Source organism: Marmota marmota, unplaced genomic scaffold (genome assembly GCF_001458135.2).
Source record: "Marmota marmota marmota unplaced genomic scaffold, marMar, whole genome shotgun sequence".
Classification (NCBI taxonomy): domain Eukaryota; kingdom Metazoa; phylum Chordata; class Mammalia; order Rodentia; family Sciuridae; genus Marmota; species Marmota marmota.
Genome location: NW_025999913.1, coordinates 12,188,457 through 12,212,915, shown reverse-complemented (window position 1 = coordinate 12,212,915; position 24,459 = coordinate 12,188,457). Strand labels below are relative to the sequence as shown.

The following is a 24,459-nucleotide window of genomic DNA, read 5'->3' as shown; positions in this document are numbered from 1 at the left end:
TTCCTTCCCTCCTTCCTCTTTTCCTCTGTTCATTCTGGAGACTCTGTGGAGAGTCACACCCTGCAAAGCCTCGTGTTGAATGCTGCAGAGAGTGAGCGGGAGCATGCACGGTGCTGATTCATGGGAATAGGCGTCAATGGAGGAATCAGGTAGAAAATGAAGTTACAAAGGTGATGCATAGCAAGGGAGAGTGACCCCAGACGCAGGAAGGAGGAGGGAGGTCGGGATGGGAGAAGAGGACCCAGCTGAATGCGCACAGAGAAAAGAATACAGGGCAGTTGGTGACAGGAGGAAGTCACCTGAGAAGACCCCGAGGCCTGCAAGACCAAGGTGCTTTTAATGAATTGCAGTAAGGCAGAAAATCTGTAGGGAGACCAGAGGTAGGACAGGCTGGACCGCACAGGACGTGGGGGCCACCATAGGAAGCCCGACTCAGGGGTGGTGCTTCAGGCAGGAGGCGCTAAACAACCCTGGGAATGTGGCTGAGTGCCCCTGAGGGCAGTCCTCTACACACAAATGCAAAAGGGGACTCATTGTGGGACCTGTATTAGTCCAGTTTCAATTACTATCATGAAATATGTGAGGCTGGATTCTTTATGAGGAAAAAAGGCTTATTGAGTTCACAGTTTTGGAGTGTGAAAGTCCAGGCAGCATGGCCCTGACCCTGGTGAGGGCCCACCTGGCTGTGCCACATCATGGCGGATGGCTCCAGGATGGAGCTCAGATGAGAGGGAGAGAGAGATCACATGGCCAGACAGGAAGCCAGAGAGAGGGAGGGGCTGGTCTTGCTTTTTTTTTTTTTTTTAATGACAGCCCTCTCTCAAGAACCAACTCAGGGTCCCAGGAGAATCTTGATCCCCTTTCAGGTCAGTGACCTCAGTGACCAAGGTCCCACTACCTCTTAATGGTGCCACACTGGGAGCCAAGCTTCTAACATGGGATCCCTTGTGGGACAAGGTGCATCCCAACCATTGCAGGACGCATAAAGGATTCTGTTGATTCCTTGATAGTCTCCTGTGTTTCATGTTGTGATGAATCTAAGACCTGTGGTATGTTAACTTTGTAAATAGGTAAACATGTTGGGGTATTTTTAAACTCAGGGATCTGTTATGCTTAGAAATCCCTGCCTTTATTTTTATCTTTATTTAGGGTTTCACAGATGGCTTTTTATTTCATCACCTGTCTTCTTTCTAATGAAACTTAACCACTCAGATAAGACTTGGATTTTAGGATTTCATTTCATCTTTTGGCATCTAGATTTGGAATTGCTTGAGATTATTTTTTCATTTGCTAAAATTACTCCATTCACTGTCAATAGCAATCTAAACATATTGAGTTCAATTGAGCTTGAAAATCAAAACCAAAGGACAGTCACATCCAAAAAGAGTGATATTAGGACTTGGGTGACATATCAACTTTGGGGGGAAAAATGCAGTGATATAGTATGATATTGAACTTTGTTATAATAAGGACAGAAATGTGGACAGTGAGATCAGTTGTGTAGGGATGGGGTGGTGCTGAACTTGTGAGCGAGGGCTCTGTGCACCTCGCCGGCCTGCACACTGGCTTTGACCTCCATGAGCTGTCCCAGGCTTAGCTTTCCCGTTGACTGCAGAGGTAGGAGCATGACTAGCCCTTGCAGGGTGTAAGGCCCTTCGCATACACAGGAACACAGAGGTGTCTCGTGAGCGTTGGTGACGACTCTGGTTATCACGGATGGCGGTCCTTACCAGGGTTATCAGCAGAGGCACTGGGGATTCTAAAGTAAAAGGCAAAAAGTGAAAGGCCAGGTGGTGGTGAACACGTGTCCCAAAATGGCCTCGCTTTGGGGCTAGAAAGAATCTGAGCCTGTTCCTGACACTGTGTGAAGAACTAGGCCCTCTTTATTTCTCTGAACTCTTGGAATTGTGGGATGGGGAGGAGGGGGGAAACAGGATCATTTTGCTGCTGATGTCCCTAAAGTTGGGGGATGGGGTAGGAAACAACCCTGGGCCAGAACTTGCTACCCTGGGGAAGGGGAATAGTTGTGCCTCTGCTTGCTGAGTTGTTTTGTTTTATTGGACCCGTGTGCACATGTTGAGTGTGTGTGTGTGTGTGTGTGTGTGTGTGATGGGGCGATCACAGAGCGTGGTGTTGCTCTTTTCTGTGACTTTGGCTAATGCTGACTGTGGCCACAGGAGCTTCTAACTCAACCAGAATGTTGCCTGTGATTTCAGGTCCAGGCCTCTTACCTCGAGTCTCTACTGCCACCTTTTCTACTCAAGCAAAATCTGTGTGAAGAGATCTGCTGGGAGGAGCCGGGGCGCATGGTCCTGCATTGTGATGAAAGCACCTAGTGCAGGTAAGCACCCTGTGCCATCAGCCTGAGCCACAGGTCTCCAGAGAGCCATGGGTGTGGCAGTGTCGCCACACACACCAGAAAGACTTCCGCACGTCTACGTTCTCTCCCTCTGTTGACTCTTTGATAAAAGAGACTTATCAAAATAGAAGGGTTACTTTCTTAGTGGGAAAGAAAACAATTTCTACATATTTTTGAGATGGCTGGTCAGGCAGGATGGCAAGATACTGCTAAGAAAGGGATGATTCTGAAGGCAGCGTTCATAAATTCAGCCCGAGAGGCACCATCAGATGGTGGGAGGGAATCGTGCATTGTGGACCGTCCACTAATCTTTGTTCCTGTTAACAACCAACATCTTTTCATAGCAATATGTTTTGTGATTCTATAAAGTATTTTATAGTATTTCAAAATAGAAAATATTTTAAAGTATTATAATTATGTCATATACATCGAACAAATAAAATTCATCCAGTTGCTCCCTTCTAGTTGAATATAGTCTTTTTTTATAAAAAAGAAGTATATATATATATATATATATATATATATATATATATATATATATATAGTATATGTGTGTATATATGTACACACACATATAAAGAAAGATACATATGCATATACATACAGGTACATATATATTTTTGTTTGCTTTTAGACTACCAAAAATGCTCTCATGGCTCTGTATTAGTTCCTATTATTAATGACTTCCTTAGTGTAATTGCCAATCACTAAACTGCTGAATTGAAGAGTTTTCAGGTTTTAAGACTTCTGATACTTGTTGCCAAACTACTTTCCAATAAAATCGCACCGTTTCTATTTCCAGAGGAAATGGATGAGAATATCTGTATTCACAGAATTTTCCAATGCTGCGAATTCCAAAAATGAAAACAGTTTGCCAGTCATGGGGAGTGGTATGCTTGTGTGTCCGTGTGTGTGTGTGTGTGTGCACGTGTGTAGATGTGCATGTTTGTGTAGGAGGGCATTTATATGTAAATTGTACTGTTTTAAGGAACCTTTCCCTTGTAGACAGTAGCATACTTGAAACTTACCAGATTTTGACATTCGAGAAATAATACTAAATCAAGAAGGAGTGGAAGAACCCCAGGGAATTTTAAGTTCTTTTTTTGGCCAAGTATTTTTAGACAATTGTGAAATCACTGGATAGCAATAATTTTCTGGTGGAATATAAAGTTTTTTAAATTCTTTTTTTTTTTTAAGAGAGAGGGAGAGAGAGACAGAGAGAGAATTTTTTAATATTTATTTTTTAGTTTTCAGCGGACACAACATCTTTGTTTGTATGTGGTGCTGAGGATCGAACCCGGGCCGCACGCATGCCAGGCGAGCGCGCTACCGCTTGAGCCACATCCCCAGCCCAATTTTTTCAATTCTTAAAAGGAATCAAAAGATATTTACTGAAAAGCCTTCATAAATGTGTATCCAAGGTTATAGTGCTCATTGGTTAAAAAATACTTGTAGGATTTTGTATGTACGTGCATGTGGCTAAATGCAACTATGGGATGGGACCAAATGTAACTTTGGCAGCCCTTGAGGACGCAGAGGCTGGAGATCCCAGTAGTTCTCGGGCTGTAGGTCCAGACTGCCTGGTCTCAAATTCTAGCTCTGCTTTTCTTCTCAATGTGTGATATTAGGCAAGTCTACATTTGTAAAATTTAGATAAGAATAGTCCCCATCTCATGGGGTGTTGTTTCAAGTAAATACACGTGACATGTTTAAAAATCATTAAAAATCTTAAATCAAAAGAACATTAATGATATGAGTCAGTGATCAAGATGGTCATCACCAAATGCAAAATATGACACTAACTGAAGTATAATCCTGGGTTTGTAAAGTTATCCTTCCCTTCTTCCTCCTCCTTTTAACCCTCTTTGGGCGTCCAGGAAAATGTTTAATGTACTTTGAGTGAAGTAGATTTACATCAGTAGAGTAATCCCAGTCCTGGAGAAACTGCCTGATCAAAGTGTTTCAGGTTTGGTCAGGGTTCTGAAATCACTCGTTTCCCTGTCCCCTGGCCAGGGACTCCCTAGGATCAGCCCACGTGAGAGCAGTACCTCCCTCCCTGAGGGCTGTGTCATCCCTGTGGTTCAGCAAGTGCCCAGGGACAGGTGGCTCCTGGCCTCCTGTGAGCCTCTTAGTGAGAGCCTAGTCTTCCAGCACCATATGTGACCTACCCTACATGGCTCATCCTTTCCTTCATTACTAAGTAAGCTCCATGTCACTAATAAATGACAGAGAAGGTAGATTCCAAGACCTCCAGCTCTTGGGCAATGGATGCTTTATGATTTTTGAAACACACAAAAGAAAACTGAGGCGTTCTGAGTCCCTTAACCCCTTGGCTGAATCCTACATGAAAGGTGGAAGGAAAAAGGGCCAAAGAATTATATGACACTAAGGGGACGAATATGGGGTGGCTTGAATGGCCTCAGCCATTGCCTTTCACTCATTCGACTGCAACTAGATATAGATGCTGCCTTGATTCGGGCCTCATTCTTTTTCTAACTTGAAAATCTCTGTATTTCTCAGTTAAAGAGGATCATCTGAATCCTGAACCGGAGACATTTTAGCTTAAGGATTCTCTTTAATGGTTCAGAAATTGTTCTCCTTTAAGTGATTATGAGGATGAATAAGAGAATAAATTTGTATTTATGCACACATGTGTATTAATTCGACACAATTAATAAGTTATACAGGAAGCAAGAAGACAACAAATTGGTCAGCAAATATAGGTCAGGAAAAAAGTTCCTCGTGTTCTGCCAGACACGGATGAGGCACCTCGCGAGTGTAGGTAGGAAGGCGGTGTGCTGCCTGGGGAGCATGGATTCGCAGGGCCATATGGAGCATGTGGTATTTGGATAGCACTTAGCTTCCTCTTCAACTACAGAATCAATAGAGACTCAAACAGAGAGGGAGAAACGATTTTCTAGCTGGGGGTTGCTGGCTGCTGTGCAGAAACACAGACGCGTTGATTCTCAAAGCCTTACCTGAATCAGTTTCTCTAGGGAGGCTGGGTGGGCAATCTCACTCTGCCGCGGCATCGGATCTGGGGACCAGCAGACTGGGGCATATTGTGTGAGCAATGGTTTCAGCCATGTAGAAGAGCCCCCTGCAAGACCAAGGCCAGGAGAAATCTTTACTGAGAACTGAATTCCATGGGGTTCCTGGGGACTTTTGGGTGCCCTGGGATGTTGCTGAGAGAGGGTTAAAGCATAACTGCGGGTTGTGAGAAATGGAGAGAGCATCTTTACATTTTGATCTCACTCGCATTCTTCACATGGCAGATTCTTCTTGCTGAGAATGACGCATGGCATTTTTGCCAGACGGGAGTGGTTGAGAGGTGACGCCAGCAAGCCATTGAGATGATAATGGTTATGTTAAGTTGTATATTAGACCCCTGCTGTCCGCCTCCGCTTGCTACTTTGGAGTTCTCCCGGGGATTCCCGGAGAGTTCCCATTGGTTGGGGAAGTGGGGGAGGAGGGATTTCCGGAGGAGGGATTTCCGGTTGGGGTGGTGTGTCCCGGGAGAAGGCCCCCTGCGTGGCATTCCTGGGAGTTCCGAAATAAAGTTTGTTCCTGCTTCAGTGGCTCCTGATTTGTGCCCAGCCAGATTGCGGCACTTCCTTAGGGGCCACTTTGTCTGCGGCAGAGGTAGGCAGCGAGATTCAGAGGGGAGTAAGGGAGACACACGGTCTGCCTAGTGGCTTTAGATACCATCAAACCTATCAAACATACTTTGGGTGAACAAGGCAGCTGAGCTTCTCCATTCTCCCATTCTGAGAGGAAACATGGGGTTGATCTAAAATGAGAAACTGGAGAAACCCGTGGAGAAAGACCTGTGGATGTGGAAGGCATGGAGCAGAAGACGCAGAGAAGGGTCAGGGCCTGACAGCGAGATTGTGATTGTTGAGAGCAGCGCCATATTGGGAAGTGAAGAAGGCAGGGAGAGGAACCACTGGAAAATGTCCCTTGAGTACACAACTGCGGGGCCAGTAAATGCTGTCCAGCCATGGATCCCTCATCACATTGACAAGGCATATCTCTAAGAACACGGGACGTGGACCTGTTTGACTTTCCATGACTATGCAAACATGCCAGAAAAGCAGATGTCACCTGCCTGTATCATAGTATATGGTAATAAAGTAGTCCCCCCTCACCTGGGGGCATGTGTTCCAAGGTGGACACCTGAAAATGTAATTAGTTCTGAATATATACAATATTCTTTCTATACATGTATGCCTATGGTAAAATTTAATTTATAAATTAGGCACAGTAAAAGATTAAGAGCAATAACAATAACATTTATAACAATATAATAAAACGTGTGCTTTGGTATTATTACTGAATAAAATAAGGATCTGAACACAAACACTTTGATACTATGAAAATGGGTCTGGTAATCAAGATGACTACTAAGTGACTAATGGGCAGGTAGCATATACAATGTGGATACACTAGATGAAGGTATAACTCATGTCTTGGATGAGAAAGAGTGAGATGGCAAGAGATTTCATCATGCTCCTCAGAGCTTATGAATCCTTTAATTCTGGAATTTTTAAGCTTATAAATTGTTTAAGCATTTAAAGTTATAAATTTAAAACTTGTGGATCCATATTTCTAGAATTTTCCATTTAATATTTTCAAATTTCATTTAACTGTGTGTAGCTGAAACTACAGGAAGCAAAGTTGCAGATAATGGGGGGCTGCTGTGCTTTCTTTCTTTAACTATCTCCCAAATAAATTGAGGTGACGGTTTGGCCAGAATGCATTTACATTATTTTCTTATGATATCTCTTTTCTTACTTTATCCACTATAATTTACTTTAGAGTAAGATTAATTACATAATTAGTTCTATCATTTGTACCCAAGGATAATTAATTTTAATCAACTTTAAAGAGATTCAGGGTTCCAGATGGAGATGTTCTCTGTAGTGTCCACATCACGGTTGCTTTAGTAATTGGTACCTTTCCTCTCCGCATTATTTGTGGGATTGGGGTTCTTCCCTTCTTCCATCCATCTCTGGGTGCTTGTGGTCTTTGAACCCATTAAGTTCCAAATTTTCAGTTCTACAAATATCTCAATGTAATTAACACAGGTGCATTGAAATTGGTTGAAAATCATAATCTAGAGGTTTTTAAATATAATTTATTATCATTAATGATGTTAACAAATATGATCACTAACCAGTCACCTATTACTTTTATCAAAAGACTAGAACTCTACACAAATATTTATTTCAAAGTTACTCTAAGTGGTCTGTCTGCCTCTCAGTTTAAGTGTTTTAGGTGTTCCTAAATGGGACGAAGGGGACATAATGAGTTAATAACAGTATCTGCTCGGAGGCTTCTCTTCTCTGCTTTGTGTTCTGCATGGCTTTGGTAAATGCGACATTTCTGGTTTGGGTTTCCTATCCTTGATGGGCCCTTTTTCTCTCTTCTCTGTCAATTGCTCTCTTCTGGGGCTAAAACATCTACCATAGGAAAACCAGAATTTTTCCTTTCTTTGACAAGCCCATTTTAATTGTGAATCCCAGTCCTGAACCCACCTGCCGCCGAACATGCATGCACGCGCGCGCGCACACGTGCACACACACACACACACACAGTGCATTCTGGAACATAGGGCAGCCTTTACCCATTGAGGGATTTGGAGTGCGCTTTTCTTTCAAGATGGTTAAGAAAACCATCTTGAGATCCTTTAAACATTTAAAAGAGATCTCCCTTAAATCTATTTTTTCAGCATAACTATGTTCTTTCCTTTTCCTCTATAATTTCTTCAATCTAGAGGTAGCGTCCATCCTCAGCTAACTTGGGGGAAGGCATTTTAAGACACTTGATGATATTTCTATCATGAAAGGAAAATTGTGGGGCCCAAGACTGAAGAGTGCCTAGGGTTTTAGATGTAGGCATACCTCTTCTAAACTATCTCGGAGTACATTCGTATTTCTAAAATAATACACCGGCCTTCGTTATGAGGTATTTTATTCTTTAAAAGTTTGATAAGTAATATGATCTATGGTGTCAGTGTGGAAGATTCACATAGTCATAGTAAACTTCATGAGATAAAGTAGAATGTTTTGTTATCTGATTGAGTAAAACACATTAGGAAATGATCTTATCAAGGCCTACCATTTTGTCTCTCCATATTGGAACCCTCGAGCGGAACCCCATGGACACCTCCTGCCTCAGTATTCAGTTGTTCTTTACCCTTGGCAATCAGCACTGTTCAGAGTGTGAACAGGATGAAAGGAAGGTGAAACATCACTCTGATACCCCTTCATCAGAATGACAGTGTTCTTTTCAAATCACTCTCTTTTTTTTCCCTTAACATTCACAAAATGAACTGAGACATTTAAACACATGTTCCAAGTTCTGGGATCTTTGCTATTATAGTATTGAGCGGTGGACATGAAGATCCTGTGGTCCATTTTCTCCCTAACTCAAGACCCATCACCCCAATAGCACGGGTTTCATTTAGTCCGTGTTCAAAGAGGGAACCATTCATTGATTATTGAAACAACCATTGTGTTGTCAGATTTGGATCTAATACACAGAATATCTTGGGAGGCTTTTTTCCCCCCTTTATTTTTGAATTAGCAAGAACACATATTATCTGCCTAGCAGTGTTGAGGAGGATCCTCCTGCCCTTAGTTTCAATGAGAAGCACATCATTGATACTGATTTAGGTTTTCACTGGATGTTTTTGTCCAATTTGGGAAGATAATTTCTATGACCTGGCAGTTATAATCTGTCCCCTTGGTTTCTTCCTCAGGGATAGCTCTTCCTTCTGGATCCCTCATTTTTCTTTTCTTTAAAATGGGGGGCAGGCAGTCCACCATGGGAATTAGGAACCCTTAGATCTTGGCCTGGCCTGGCATGTGGTTAATGCCCTGTAAACACTGGCTGCTGTTATTTCTACTGTGTCCTTTTCTCCTTCCACTCAGCACTCTGAGGTTCGTGTGTGTGTGTGTGTGTGTGTGTTAATTCTCTTATGTATCCAAAGCAAATAAATACAACCAAATGAGAAACGCAGTGCTTGGTATCCTGTGCCTTAGAAGCTGGACTGCATTCGTCCTCCCTGGCAGAGACATTATCCTCTGAGTGTGTCTGCAGAGAAGCCCAAGTTCAAGTGGAATGTCCTTGGCCTTGAGGACCAGGAGGGCTTTGAATGAGGGTCTCCATGACACTGTGCCTCCAAGTTCCCCATCTGGAACAGGAGCAGGCTGCTCTCCAAGGCTTCTGCCTCTTCTAAAAATTGCCATCTCCCATCCTTGATGTTGGAAGGCTTGGAAGCTCCGGCAGAGAAGAATCTGTGACAAGCCACAATCTCTGTTTCTGTTTTCCCTGTGCGTTGAGGTGCACGGGCACTTAGTGGCATTTTGGTTTGTGTCCTCCTTCGTGCTCAGGTGGAACTAATGACCTGCTCTCCCAGTGATGATGATTTTATTTTTTTAAAAAATCATAAAACAAAACAAAAGACTTCTTTCAGGGACAAAGGCAACCCCCTTCCAGATGCTTAACCCCTTAAACTAGTCTCTGGGTGGTGGGGAGGGATCATCTTTCCACTTGGCACCTAGACACAGCCATCTCTGGAGTGAAATCTGGCAGCTGTGTAATAGTCAGGCTGCAGCACTTATATGACAGTTTGGGGAAAAGGAGTGAGACAGAAATAGCAGATTTCAAAATAATCCAATTAAAACAGCAGGGAGAGTGGAGTTGGGCAACAAGAAGGGAAGACGATCCGCCCCGGAGTCTGACTCGCTCCCCTGTTCAGACACTGTGGACTTGAGCCCCGCGAGCTCCGGTCCATGCTGCTGCTTGGAGAGAGTGACCCTTGTCCAGAATCTCCTGCACACACCCCCAATAGGGTACTTGCCCGATGTCCCATTCAGTGATCATCTCATGATCTTCTCCCTCTCTCTCCTTCCCCGTGGTCTAGATTATCAGCCTGGTTGGTGCATAACTGGATCAGTTGTTTTAAAGTCACCCCTTCCTATTGCACCGAACAATATCCTAGCTAAGTATTTTTGACATCAGACTGAACTAAAATGAAAGGAGTGTGGAAAAACACCTTTTGACAGACTCTGCAAGGAGGAGCTGACAGCCCAAAGAGGGAAACCCTTCTGTTGAGTTCAGGAATCCTGGTGATCATAGTGTTAGGGAAGGAAAATTGAAGAACGCATCTCGGAGCTGGTGATGCTTGCCTAACTTGTGCAAGGGCCTGGGCTCCATCTCTAGCATAGAAAAAGAAAAAAAAAGAGAGAGAAAACAGAAATGTACCTTGCAGATAACTACAGTTGAATAAATCGAGGTTTTTTTTTTTTTTTTTAGCTATTCTGTAATGGATGTGATAAACATTAGAATAAGTGCATATGGAGGTTGTGTTGAATAACGGAAAAGAATCAAAGAACCAAGCCACTGGTGCACGACAATAAAAAAAAATTAAAAAAGCAAAGGGAAGATTTATGAACATGGTTACAAATGATCAGATCATCCCAGAATAGGACAAAAGATCTCTCAAAGGGAGATTCCTGGGAATAAAAGCAGCAGATGATAAAACAGCATGAGCATTTTTAGTTTCACCAGAAAAGAGAACTTTAGAAAGAAATTTAGGGATTAAAGAGTTGGTTTCATTTAGAAGCACATAAAATCTTTAGATAACAAGCAGAGTTCATATAGGCTAACTATTATAAAATGGAACCAAAAACGAATTCAAGAAAACATTAAATAAAACTCATGGAGTAAAATAAAAAAAAAGAGAGAGAGAGATTTGGTATCAGAAGTTCTTGCTTTGAGTTTCAGATCTGCAATTTTAGATTAGCAGTGTGACCTTAGAGAAATCATTTAAAATCTGAGGGTTTTTTTTCTCCTGATCTATAAAATAGCAATAATTATACATGTATCTCACAGTGATGTTTCAACAATCAAGTGAGATAATGCATTGAAGAATGTTTTGTGAATTGAAGACTCCTGTATTATTCTTTTGTGTAGCTGCCATTTGTCATAGCATGGAGTAAGCTTTTAGGGACAGTGATCACCTATCAGAATAACTTAAGTGACAGTTCACGTAGTGGAAAAATCTATTGTGTAGAAATTTTAAAAATACAATGAGTTATTTTCTTTTTTTGCACCTCATTTTTCTAGCCCATAAGTTCTTCTATGTTATACAGTTTTTCTGAAAATTTTCTGGCGAGCTCTGTAACAGAGCCGTGCCCTCTCCGTGGAGCACTAACTACATAATTTTATAGTAAATATTGTTTGTGAGTAAATCTTCAATGACAGATTAAAGAAACGGAATGCTGTCTTGCTTCATCTCATAGCCCTCATTTAGGGAGATCTGAGCAGAGAGGGGCTCCCTGGAGGCTGGAACAAGAGGAGCCTAAGCAAGATGCTGAAGGATGGAGACTTGGAGGGAGGGAGGGGAAGCCTCTACCAAGTGTGGGCTGGTGCCCCCAAGTTCCCTTTATGCATTCGCCCATCTGTCTCATTAGCTTCTGTCTCTTAATCACAGACTCCATAAAGTGTCTCCTCGTCTTTTTTTTTCTTAGCTTTTTATCTTCTTAATCTCCTAGAAAAGTTAACGAAAGGAAATCAACTGGATTATGTGCAGTTTGTGTGTGCTCGCTGCATGCCAGGGATGGGAGGGGCGGTATTTATAAAAGGAGGCTAACCCACAGAGGAATCTGTATGCATCTGAGCATATTTGTGAGTGCATTCATGTGAGTGTGTGTGCATGGGAGTGGGCGCCCCCAGACACAACACATATGTGCATGTGTTGTGTACTCTCAAACATGGAAAAGGCACGTTGACATTAATTAGAAAGGGTGATATAAAACAGCGAGAGGAAAATTCCTTTTGGCGTTTGCCATGATAATTAAAGTGTGTGATGTAACGTGTGTGCGCAGGAGAGGGTTTGCTTATTCATGGTTTGGAACAATAGTAGGAGTTAAATATTAACAGGTTGAAGTGTCAATAAGTGTCTGAATACAGATTCTCTATTGTGTGAAGTTCTTGAGAGGAGACAGTCTGTTTTCGCCGTCTCTGCCTGCTTTTCACCAAGAAGGTTGCAGAGTGTAATTTGTGGCAGAAAGTGGGCCCCCATTGTCTGTTTCTTATTCCTGAGGTCTTCAGCAGGGCTGAACTATCACTATAGAAAAGAACAGCTTTGTTTGGAAAATACAGTAGGAACAGTACAAGAAAACTGAATTAAGTCAAGAAATGGAGAGAGCCATCTTTGATTGATGAGGCTTCTTATTTCCTCTTCATTATTCCCTGTGAAGAAATAAAACATATGAAATTGGATTTAAAAACTGGGTTAAGACAAGTGGCTTCTCAGAGTCTTTTTAATCTTAGCTGTTTCCAATTTTCTTAGAGAAGCACATAGTCACAACATAAAGGGTCTGTGTTTGTGACAGTAAATCTTCCTAGAATGTGTGCCCTTCAGGTTTGATTGTAGGAGTTGGTTTATAAGACGCGGGGGCTGCCTGTGCCTGGATAGTATTTGTCTCTTAAATATTTTATGGAATTTATTAATGAATTTTTGTTTCTAGGAGTTTTGTATGCCCACTTATTTTGTACAGTTAGGAGGGGCATGGACTACTGTTTGGTCTCAAGAAAGTCTTTCTTACCTTAACATCCTACTCCCTTTTCTCCAAAGTACTATCTGAATACTTGGAGAAGAGAGAGACTTGTACACAACCCAGGAACATCCACGGACTAGGGTGCTCCCACCCGAGAGGAGGCATTGCTTTATCAGTTGTTATAATTCTAGCACGTAAGACGAGGTCCTAAAGGTAATTTCTTTATTGAATAAATAGTGGAGTGACTCCAGCTCCCACTGTGTGCCTGTTGTTGTCTTGGATACGAGGAACAACAAACAAGAAAAAGAAGACAAACCAGATGTGGTGGTAGGCACCTGTAATCCCAGCAACCTGGGAGGCTGAGGCAGGAAGATCACCAACGAGTTCAAAGCCAGCCTCAGCAGATTAGTGAGGCACTTAGCAACTCAGCGAGACCCTGCCTCTAAATAAATAATAATAATTTTCAAAAAGGTACAGTGGTTTAGCATCCCTGGGTTCAATCCCTGGTTAAAAAAAAAGAAAAAAGAAAGAAAGAAAAATAAGATGAGTTATATCTCTTCTCCTCGGAAGTGGTATAAAATCTAGCTAAGTCTTAGAACAACTAGTAATGAAATAAATATTGCATGATACCCCAAAGAATAAAGTAAATATTCATAAAATCCATACTGCTTTAAATTTAAAAATCAAGTAAATGATTAAATGGGAGAAAGGGGACAACTCTTTCTTACAGAAAAATTTCAATTAATGGAACTGGAAATGCATCACCAGACTCTACAGTAGTAATTCCACAGGGAAGTAAATTCTCCTGGTCGAGGAATTCTGGGGGCACAAGTGGATTCAGTGGGTGAGAACTGCAGGGCAAAAGTTTAGCAGAAATGGGATATTTGCAGAGCTTTGAAGCATCTCTCCCCAAATAATGTAGTAGCTACACAGAGGAAAACCGTGACCCTGCAGTAGAGAGTCCTGGCTGACCCCAGCTTCACTGATGAACCAGGTTAAGTTCACATCACCAGGGACATACACTGAAATTGCCTGTCCCCTTGACACCAAGGGCATAATGCAGACTCTCACTCCAACCAAGAGAAAATACCAGACCATCCCGTCTGGGAGGACATTTCAGAAAATAACCAACCATTCTTCTTCAAGAGTGCCAACATCTTGAAAGACCAGAAAGGACTGGAGAGGGTCCCCTATTTGGCGGAGACAAAAGAAACATGACGACAGATTCCCCGTGACATTCTCCATGGTTGGCTCCTGCAACAGGAAACAAAACCGTGTTGAGTGGAAACACTGGGGAAATCCTAATAAATTCAGTAGTTGAGTTAGCAATCTTGACGGAGGCTGATTTTCTCATTTTGCTCTTTGTCCGAGGGTGAGGTCGGATGCTAACAAAGAGGAGTCTGGGGGAAGGGGAGAAGGGGGAGCTATTATTTGGCAGTTCAGTGTAAATCCAAGTTATCTTTAAAAACATCAAGGATCTAACAACCACTGCATAAGAAGCAGTTTCGACAGTATATGACTGAGAGTTTGTGGTGGGTGGCCAACTTTAGGAGCAGTGGGCAAAGCGGGTATTGAGAGGTAATCAGGGCAAGGTTCCTACAGAAGCAAACCCTGACGGGCCCTGAGAGGAGGTGGAGCCAACTGAGGGGTCACTCTAGGTGTAGTAACCAAGGCAAGAGGAAGGGCAGATGACCTGCAGGGAACATACTGCAGGGGCCAGTGGGCTGAGGCAGGTGTTTCACTGAGGGTCAGCAGGAAAGCAGGTTGGACTACTCTAGGGAAGGCAGGGCTGAAGGATCACTAGGACCCAGCAGAGGAGTCTGAGCAGGTGGCACTGTGCTACAGATTCTCATTCAGCGAAGGACCCAGTGAGATGGTGTATACAGATGCTCCTGGACTTAGGGTACCACTACATCCCAACAAGGGCATCATTAAGTTGAAGATACTGAAAGCCACAACTAACCTATAGGACATCCTGTCTCAGCAGCACAGAATGCAGCAGTCACAGGCTCCCCGTGGACATGGCGCAGCTGCCTGGGGCCTGCCACTGGCCGCTGGAGCTGGGAGAGAGTTGGGGTGGCTGAATTGGGAGTTAGTGATCACTACAGCCCACTCCCTTGGGGAGGGAGGCAGGAAAGAAAGAGGAGAGGACACATTCCAAAGCATTTAAAGCAGTAGAATCATAGATTGGAGTGACGGATGGATTTGGAAGATGAAGAGGGAGGAGTAGAAGATGATTTCTGGGTCATGCTTATGAGACGGGTGACATTGGTGTCTGCAATGGAAATAATTTCTTCTGCTGATATTTTAAGTGCCTACATGGAAGAATAATGTATTACAGGGGATTCTGGAGAATTAAAAAGCGGGTACACGCAGTGTCTGCCACATACAGTGTGGATCGGGAAGCCCGTGGATTGGGCTGGACTGAATGGATAGATGGGTGGTCAGGTGAAGCCCACCCACAGGCTCCTGCCCTCCACATTAAAAGAAGTAGGGCATTTCTCGGCTCGATTCCCAGCAGCAGCCTGGAAGTGTTAGATTATCTTTCAAGTTGATGCTTCCGTTCTCTTGATGAAGGTGTCAAGCCTACCCGGACTCTGCTCACACACACAGAGAGCAAAAACAAAGATTAAAACCCCATGAAATCACCATTATGCATTGGAAAAACCCACACGTCTCCCTTACCTTTGCCCAGATGGCCATCCCAGGGTCCCAGAGGTACCACACAGGAAGTTAAAGTGCCATAAAGAGAATGGCGTAGAAGAAGAAATACAAGAAACAGTCCACGTGCTAAAGCACCGAGCTCCTGATCTTCAGGCGCCAGGTCTTGTCCTCTTGTTTTACGTAATATTTCCTGTCGAGCAAACCCCTCAATCATGCTCTTCCAGGTCGGTTGGACTGGTTATTCTCCTATTCTCTTGGGCTTGTCCTTACCTCGGTTCTATTTAGGAAAGGTTTCTATAGATTTTTATTCCCTTGTTTTCATCAGTTATTTTACAGATTTCCACATAGAGCTCAAATCTAACAATATTTCTCTTGAATCTCTGAAACAGGTTGGAAACCTCCCCTTCAGCTGTTCTACCCTGTTGTGCCATCAGTTGTAGTTGCCCTTGGGACAGATGGGTTTGCAGCCCAGCTATCCAGGCAGGGCCCGGACTGTGGGTGTGTTTGTCTTAGAAGACTTAGAGGCATCCATTTGGAGAGGTGACAATAATCAGAGTCAGGTTTGGAAGGTCTTTGAAGATCTCCATCCCTCTCTCGGCCAACATTAGAACTATAGTTTCTTGAAAAGGGGGTTCTTATACCTTCTTTGGTATCCATCAGTCATTAACCTAAATAAGCATTTTATGGACAGTAGACAACTGGATATAAAGTTAACCTCTTCTCTAGTTAAATGTTCTAATTATCAGGAAGTTGCCTGATAATTATCAAATATGAAATTGTAGAAGTTCAGATTCTGCCCAGGAATGGAGCATTGACCATAACCTTGGCTACATGTGAACTTAAACTTCAAATACCTTTTGAATGATGAGAAGTTTCCACGAACCATGAATTGGCCATGGTGCATTTAAAACGTGGGTTACACAGCATTGTGCAGTACAATGTGAATTGATGTTTTGTGTGGACGGTAAAAAGGAATCGCATCTTTTGTGGAGTGGACATTGGCAATGGCAGCAAACCCCACGGAATGGCCCCGAGGCTTCCTTTATGGGCCTCCCGTGGAAGCACCTGCATCAACACTGGCAGGATAAAAACTCTTTTATGTACTTTTTTTAGAACTAATGTATTGACTTTGGTATTTTTTTTTCATAGGGAACATTTTTCAAAATTGTAATGGGAGTCTGTGGTCCTATGTAAAAGTTCTCTATAAAAATACTTTCTTCTTCCCACAGACCCATACTTACCCACCACTTTCCCTCCTGATTCAGAGCACCTGGCGAGTGCAGTACATCCACTGCAGGGGGCATCTTGTCTGGCTTTGGGATGGTTGGTATTATTCTTACTGTTATTTTGGTGGCAGAAGCGAAATCACACCTTGAGCTCAGGGGACCCTTTTGAACTTGTTCTCATAGACATTGGCAGTTAAAGACAGGCAGATTCCTTAGGATGTACCCATCCACCTAGCCCCATAAGAATGGAGAAACCTCTCAGGCCATCGTTTGTCCAAGAGATGGTTGGTGGACATCAGAGAGGTCAGTTCTATTTTCTCACAGGATGCCGCATGGAAAACACTCATCGTTTTACCTAGTGGACTTTGCTGGAGACGCAGGCATGCGATGAGAGAGGAGAGAAAATGGTCATAGCGGGAGTGAGGAGTTTTTGAGAGCAGGCATGACCTTAGGGAGAGCAGAGTGAGGATATACCCAAGATCTGGGTGCAGAACACAGGGGAAGAGACATCACAAATTAGGCTAAAGCCTGAATTGGGCTTTTTCATTGTACTTGTGTAACAAGTCAGTAATGAAATGAAGGCTGTGACAGATGGTTTCTTCTTTCTCCCCTTCACTCTCTTCTTTCCTTCTTGCGACTCTCTTTCCCTCTCCTGTTAAAAGTAAGTGGAAGGGATGAATGGTAGATGAATGAACCAGCAAGCTACTGTCAACCAACTTGCAAGTGTTGTCACTAGTGTGGATTTAAGCATCAAAATGATATGATCCTAGTTTTCTTATCCAGAACACATATTTATGTGACTCTAATTTACTTCTGCAATATGGAAATAGGGGTAAAAAAAAAAAAGCCCACTGAGGATGGAGAAAATTGACCAATGAAGAAATCCTATGTTTTTATTCCATATGTGTGGCCCTGAGGTCCCCAGATCCCAGTGACACAGAAAGACATTCAAAGTAAGGTTAATGAATGCCGTCTAATTCTCTAGTTTCTAAATAGATTAAAAAGAATGAGAGGGGTTTCTAGTGTTAAATATGTCAACCACAGTGAAAGGAGAAAAATCTATAAAAAGTAGAAGCAGTAAGACCATAAAATGTGGCAGTAGTTTGGAGATAATAGGCCAAGTGGGCTTTTCAGAGTAGGTGAACACGAGGCCCCGTTTCTGAGCTGCAGTAACACTCAGGCTGCAAGGCAGTGAAAGTTTCCTTTTGATCATGTGACAGTTGAATAGGGGTATTCTACCACCAGGCAGTGGGTGCATCTAGGTAATAGTGATTTCCAGACCTAGGACCCTTTCAGTGACAGCTAAATCCTTCCCTAGGTTGTTGGGAGACCTGAAAATCCTCTGCCTCTGGCCAGCTGTTAGGGGAACAGAGAGCCAATGGTCTCATGGAGGTTAGTTAATGGAATTGGCAGAACTGAGTCTCAGGGACATAGCTGACTGGATTTACTAGGAAGTGTCAGCCCTGATGTCACGTAGGACGCACAGGGAAGCTGGTTTGCTGGAAACTCACCAGCCTCTGCCAGGACTGGATCCTTCCTGACCTGACCTCATCCTTCATCCTGCTTTTGGCCTTGAGGACTCCAATATGGGTTGCATATCACACCTATGTCCTAGGCACAGCCCGAACCCACTGGGTTGATATATCAAGACTCTTTGCCTCTCAAACCATCTGGATCCTGAGGTTATCTTCAGGGGCAGAAGAGCAAGTAGTCCTGAGTGGCTTCACATGAAAAGGCAAGAGCCTACCAAATACTGCCACTGACAGAAGCCACGCCACCATCATCCTGGGCTGGGATGGAGAACCTGCCTTCTATCTATACCCCTTGGTCAGGAACCTGCTTCTACTTTTTCTGACTGTACTTTCCAAGAACTGGGTCCTGATCCTGTTGACCATTACTTGTCCCAAGGGAATCCTGACATTATCCCAGTCTTCATTATTTGTGATGTTTCTTCACCTGAGTTCTGCACTCAGCGCTTGGATATATGCTCACCCCACTCTCCCTGCTGTCGAAACTCTGAAACAAGCCTTTGCTGTATCGAACCCTTGATCATCTTTGATTGCTAGATGACTGTACTCGGGAAGCAGTGTTTGGGAGAGGAGTTGAAGGTTAATTGTACACCACGATTTTGGTGCCCTTTTTATGGACTGAGATGAAACGTTTAGACAGAGGGAGAAGCATAGGAAGAGAAGCAAGCAGGTGTCAGAGAAAACTTTGGAAGTTTCTGAGTAAGAAGGAAAAACCTTCTCACCCTTCTACTCCTCATTTTCTTACCTGCCCAGCATTGCGACAACTTGTTTGAGAGCTATAGGTGGCAGGTTTGATAGATCTTGTTTGCTTTCCTGCAAAACTAAACACTGTTTATAACATGGTTCCTCTGAGAAAATGAGTTTGGAGTTCCAAATAACTGATTTACAAATGAACTTTCTGTGCACAACTCATTCATAACTTGAGGACGGCTTGTCCTGGGCATGTAACCCAGAGATAACATTTATCTGTGCTTTATCAATATGGCTTGTCAAGTTGACTTATGTGTACTTTTTCTGCCTTCATTTTGATGATAGCCTTGCTCTTAAAATTTAATACTCTCTTTCTGTTTGGAGAAACATTCCCTTGGAGCTGCTTCAAATACTCTCATGAATCGGAATAGTGATTTTATTTTATCTCCCAATTTATCTTTAGTAGGATGCACAGCTAAGAACATCTTTTGCACAGGCAAAAGAAAAAAAAATGTAGAAAAACAGAACTATTTAAAGGAAGTGGGGGAGGGAATTCTTTTCTAGTATTGTCGTCAGATATCTTGCCATATAATTACTGTGTTGGTTTGTAAAGGTTAAAGAACTCTGAAGTTTTTAATTGTTGTGTGTGTGTGTGTGTTCCACACATAGAAGGGAAAAAAAAACTAACACGTCAACACAAAATAGCTTGTTAACATAAAAGATATGGTTTGTCAACACAGACATAATTCATGGATTTTCTGTTTGCTTTTACACATATCTGATGAATCAGTTGTTTGGTCCATGAAGCCAGATTGTGGATTACAAACCTTGTTTATTTCTAATCACTCTCTGTGTGTAATATGTGTGCAGAAATACTCTTGCCCACTTCAGATCATAAAGTGAAAACATGGAACCCTGGTGGTGGAGATGTTCCTATTCATGGAACTCACTCTCCATGTACAAGTAAAAATCCCCCTTTGTTGCCAGAGAAGCTACAATGTGATCACAAATGTTGCTGGTGCTGGTTCTGTGTGGAGGTAGAAATAGCATGCCAGGGATCGTGCAAGCTTGTCAGAGTGAGATTGTCACAACGAGGTGCCTCCATATTAAGAAGAATACTTTGTTCCTCCCCCTCCTCACACAAGCACCCGTACCACAGTGGGAAAATTGATGTCAGCTGCTGTTCTGAATTGTAGCTGCAGATTCCAACTCCGATGCCCGTGCAGTTAAAACCTCGTGGAGAGCAGTCGTGTTTCATGGTCTTTCCCTTTCTGTTTTTCGAATAATACTGCAGCCCATGCAAGAAATGTTTTCTTCTAATTTTGCTGTATGTTTTGACGTTGTTTGTTTTTGCTCTCAGAATTATTCAGAATAATTTCAGTGTCATGATCTTTCTACCATCCCACGTCAGCCGTCATTTCCCCCCAGATTGGCTTTATGGATTCCAAATCACTTTTGTGTTTAATGTTCATTCGTTAACAAAAGCCTTTGGAAGGGGCTTGCAGAAGTTGAACCACAAAGCTTCTACTGACTGTGAAAAAAAGAAAAGCACTTTATGAGCTGTAGAGTACTATGTGAAAGGGAGGCATGATAATGAAAGTCTCTTAGGTGATTACTGAGCATTAACTGCCAAAAATATAAAAGACAACTTGTATTTTCCCATAACTACCCTGCGTTATGAAAGTAGCTAGAAGTTTCTTGGATGCCACAAGGGTGTGTTTGGGGGATCCAGAATTGTAAATGCCAGCAAAAAGCATTAATTAGCTACCCTTTGAAGACCCTATGAAAAAACATGCTGCTGTCTGTATTTTTTAACCCCATCATAGCACAAAATAGAGCATTGTATTCCCTGTGTCTGGGTGCAAAATCACGAATGTTAAGAGTGGAATATAAATCATTAAGTTTAATGGATTCCTGTTTTATGAACCACTAGGGCTTAAATACATAAATGCTTTATTCCTGTTGTTCACCTTCAGTCTTATGGGATTCCATTCTTCACTGCCAATGTCATGAAACCGCCCCCCTCTTATTTTAGAGGACCTTCTTTCCTCTGCTGTCCAGAGTCACACCCATCTCAGTTCTGGTAGTGCCCAGATGCATTTGTAGATTATACACCCCAAATGACGTTGACACTTCTCGTGGATACTGCCCGCAGGGGTTCCTTGACAGTTCCTTGGTCTCAGTGGGAGTTTTTTGCATAATTTATAATTATTTTATAGCCGACACTCCATTGCCCACGATAAAACATGATGTTTTATCATTTGTTTTGGGTCTTCGGTGCTGAACGTTTATGAAGAGACTCTAACATTGAAGGAGTCTTTATTAACCCTGTGTATGAAGATTCTTTACGGGAAATTCTTGGAGAAATGTTTTCACATTTAATGCCTGGAATGTTCGGTAGCAAAGGCGGGTTTTTGTTTTGTTGTTTTGTTTTGTGTGGTCAGCTAACAGCAATATTCTGGTTCATGGTGGAAATTATTGCTACTGGGATTATTATTATTACAATCATTATTACTATCCTTGTGTTTATAATTATTTTTGCATTGACTGGGTTGGCATGTTGATATTGTTAGTGTCAATGTTCCCTTAAAAACACTGCTGATTTTTATGAAGAAGGTTCACTTCCTGGAACCAGTAATGATGTTAGAGGTTGTTTTTTAAGCAGTTATTGGCATGTTGATCAGATAAATCAAACATCCGGTGGAGCGTGGAGAATGACCTTTCAATACTCTCTCCTTCCAGTTTGCTCCCCAAAGGCAAGGACATTTCCCATTAGGTGGGCAGCTTAGAGGAGCCTTGCTTTCGGGGATCCTGCCCTCCCAGTTCCCCAGAGCTGCCCCTCACGGGCTTTCCTAAACTTTAAACCAGGGAGGAGAGACCTGTCCACTTTAGAGCTTTGGCTTCTGAAGGTCAGAGATCAGATTTTACCTGCTACGGTCATGAAGAAGCAGGTTGAAGTAGCTAAGAGTCAAAGAAGCATCTGAAAAGAAGGGATCTGGCTGGGAGTCCCCCTGAGAATGTTTGAAGAGGACAAGGACTGTGTCTCCTGATACTCAGGGCTAAAGGAGCCTGCTGGAATCCCACAGTTCTTAGACTCACCATCAAGACCTCTCACCCAGGTAGAGGAATGTTCTGGGCTCAGGGGATGGAAAGCAGGAAGCATTGAGAACCTTTGAAGGCGGTGTTTTTCAGAATTGTGTGACTGTCCCAGTGAATTTTAGAATGTTTTCATCATCCCTAAAGGAGATCCTATGTCCATTAGCAGTCTCTTCTCATTTTTCTCCAGATCCTCTGCTTTCTGCTCCTGGCAACTATGAATCTGCCGCCTCTCTTGGTAGATCTGCTAATTCTAGACGTTTCATATAAAAAGAACCACGCACCATGTGGACTTTTGTGACTGACATCCTATTACGGTGGCATAGGGTTTCCAGGGTTCATCCACGTTATGGCAGATCAGTACTTCAATCCTTGATGTGATTAATAGGATTCCATCACAGGCACATGCCACCTTCTGTCTCTACCCCTTCATCAGCTGATAGACATTTGAGTTGTTTCTACTCTTCGACTATCATACTAGGAAATTTCCTGTCCAAGTTTCATTTCTCTGCATAGCCTACTTTTAAGCAGTTATAAATTAAAATCATAAATGCCTTCTCCTTCCATTTTACACATTTGTTGCTTCAAGACGTTTTTTTTTCTCCTTCTTCTTGACTTTCTCACACTCCTTAAAAAAATTTTAATTGAAAATGTGGAAGAGTGACAATGTCATCTAACTTTTACTGAGCACCAGATACTCCCATCAGCCATTGCGTGTGCCGTAGCGAGCCCTCTGCAGATGCTGTGGCTGAAGCTGAGTGGGGCTGGTGCAGCCTGAGGTCACTGGCCAGGAGGGGCTGGGATCTGGACCACATTCCTCCCCCTTGCCTCCCTTGCAGTATTGTTACCTCAAGCCACGCATCTGTTCACCTCTCGGAGAATTCTCTTCCTACTCATGAGATTCCCCCCCCCCCCATTTGCTCACCAAAACTCAGGAACACAGGGCAGAGATGCTCCATCCTAGGAGATGGAGACTCCATCCTAATGGAGACTGTCCATCTTCTTCATGTCCTTGGTCTTGGGGCCGGCGTCTGTGTTCCCTCTTGATAAAAACGATGCTGGAATGTGGTGCTCTGAGTGAGGGGGCCTCATGCAACCCTGGTGCTGACCGGTGCTCTGTTTAACTGACTTCTCTCTGCCCAACCATTGCTTGGTTTCCTCACCAGAGGGCTCATCTCTCCTTCATCTCAGCCACACCCTGGAGCCTCTGTGTGAACTGGAACCAACATCCCTCGGACCTTCCCAGATCTTACAGTCTCAAAATCTGCAGTTCTACTTCTTTGGGTCACAGCTCCCCACTATTTTCCTCTTTTCATTAATAATTCTACAAGTTGATGGAGTACGGTGTGATAATGCAGTTTGTATATGCAGGGTGGAATGTTCAAATCAGTGTAGTAACATTTCTGTCTCCTTAAACTTTTTTGAGATAGTTGACTAATACATAACAACTGTACACACTTAGAGGGTACCGTGTGATATTTCAACATATATGTATGAGCTGTGCTGGTTAAATAAGGAAATTAGTGTTTCCACCTCCTTATCATGACTTTGTGTTTGGAGCCTTCAAGTTGTTGCCCTCTAGTTAGTCATAAAATACAAAGTCGGCTTCCTGGGAGCCTGCTGGTCACCCTCTCCATGAGCTCTGCTCCTTGGTGATGCTGTTGGCCTCCTTCAGGTACCTTGTCCCCTGACCAGCTGTCTCATGGCTGTTAAGTTTTACTGTGTTTCCTAGTAGTTCAGTGTCCTGCAATCCTTCCAACCCCTGTGCACAGCCACTCAGAGATCCTGATGCAAATCCCTGCTCTCTGGTTAGAGATGGGTCCTCTTTGCTTCCCAACACTTCTATTTCTTCTCTAGGAGACTCATGACCACACTTCCCATGGGATTTATTTCAGACTTTTCCAACCTCTTCAAGACTTCCCAGGTTTGGTGGGGGCAGAGCTCAGAGGTAGAGTACTTGCCTGCCCTGTGCAAGAATCTGGGTTCAGTTACAAGCTGTCCATAAGCTGTGTGTGTGGACTATTGCACATAGTAGCCAAATGCGGGGATAGGCCTGGCGTGGCAGGCTTGCTATCAGGGAGTGATCGCCTCCCCCTCTCACTCTGCCTAAGATCCCACACAGCACCTGAGATGGGTGTGACTTGACAAGATGTCAGTCAATCTGCTGACCAGGAGACATCAGGAAGCAAGACTCTGCCCTTGAAACCTTATCCCTGCCTCTGATGTCCCCACTATAAAATAAAGGGATTCCGGGCTCACACTCTCTTTTCCAGTGCTTTCTCCGGCGTGGAAACTGATCCTTAAGGTCGCAGCACCGTCCCGCC

The 24,459-nt window shown here is 43.2% G+C and overlaps 1 protein-coding gene across 4 annotated transcripts in view; it reads left to right on the top strand.

The window, feature by feature from the left end:
- Positions 1–24,459, top strand: part of Atxn1 (ataxin 1) — a 389,216-nt gene that overhangs the window by 144,307 nt on the left and 220,450 nt on the right. For all 4 annotated transcript variants that reach the window (XM_048799826.1, XM_048799823.1, XM_048799824.1 and 1 more), the window contains one exon: positions 2,217–2,341. The gene's annotated coding sequence lies outside the window, so the exon portion shown is untranslated. The remainder of the gene's footprint in view (positions 1–2,216; positions 2,342–24,459) is intronic.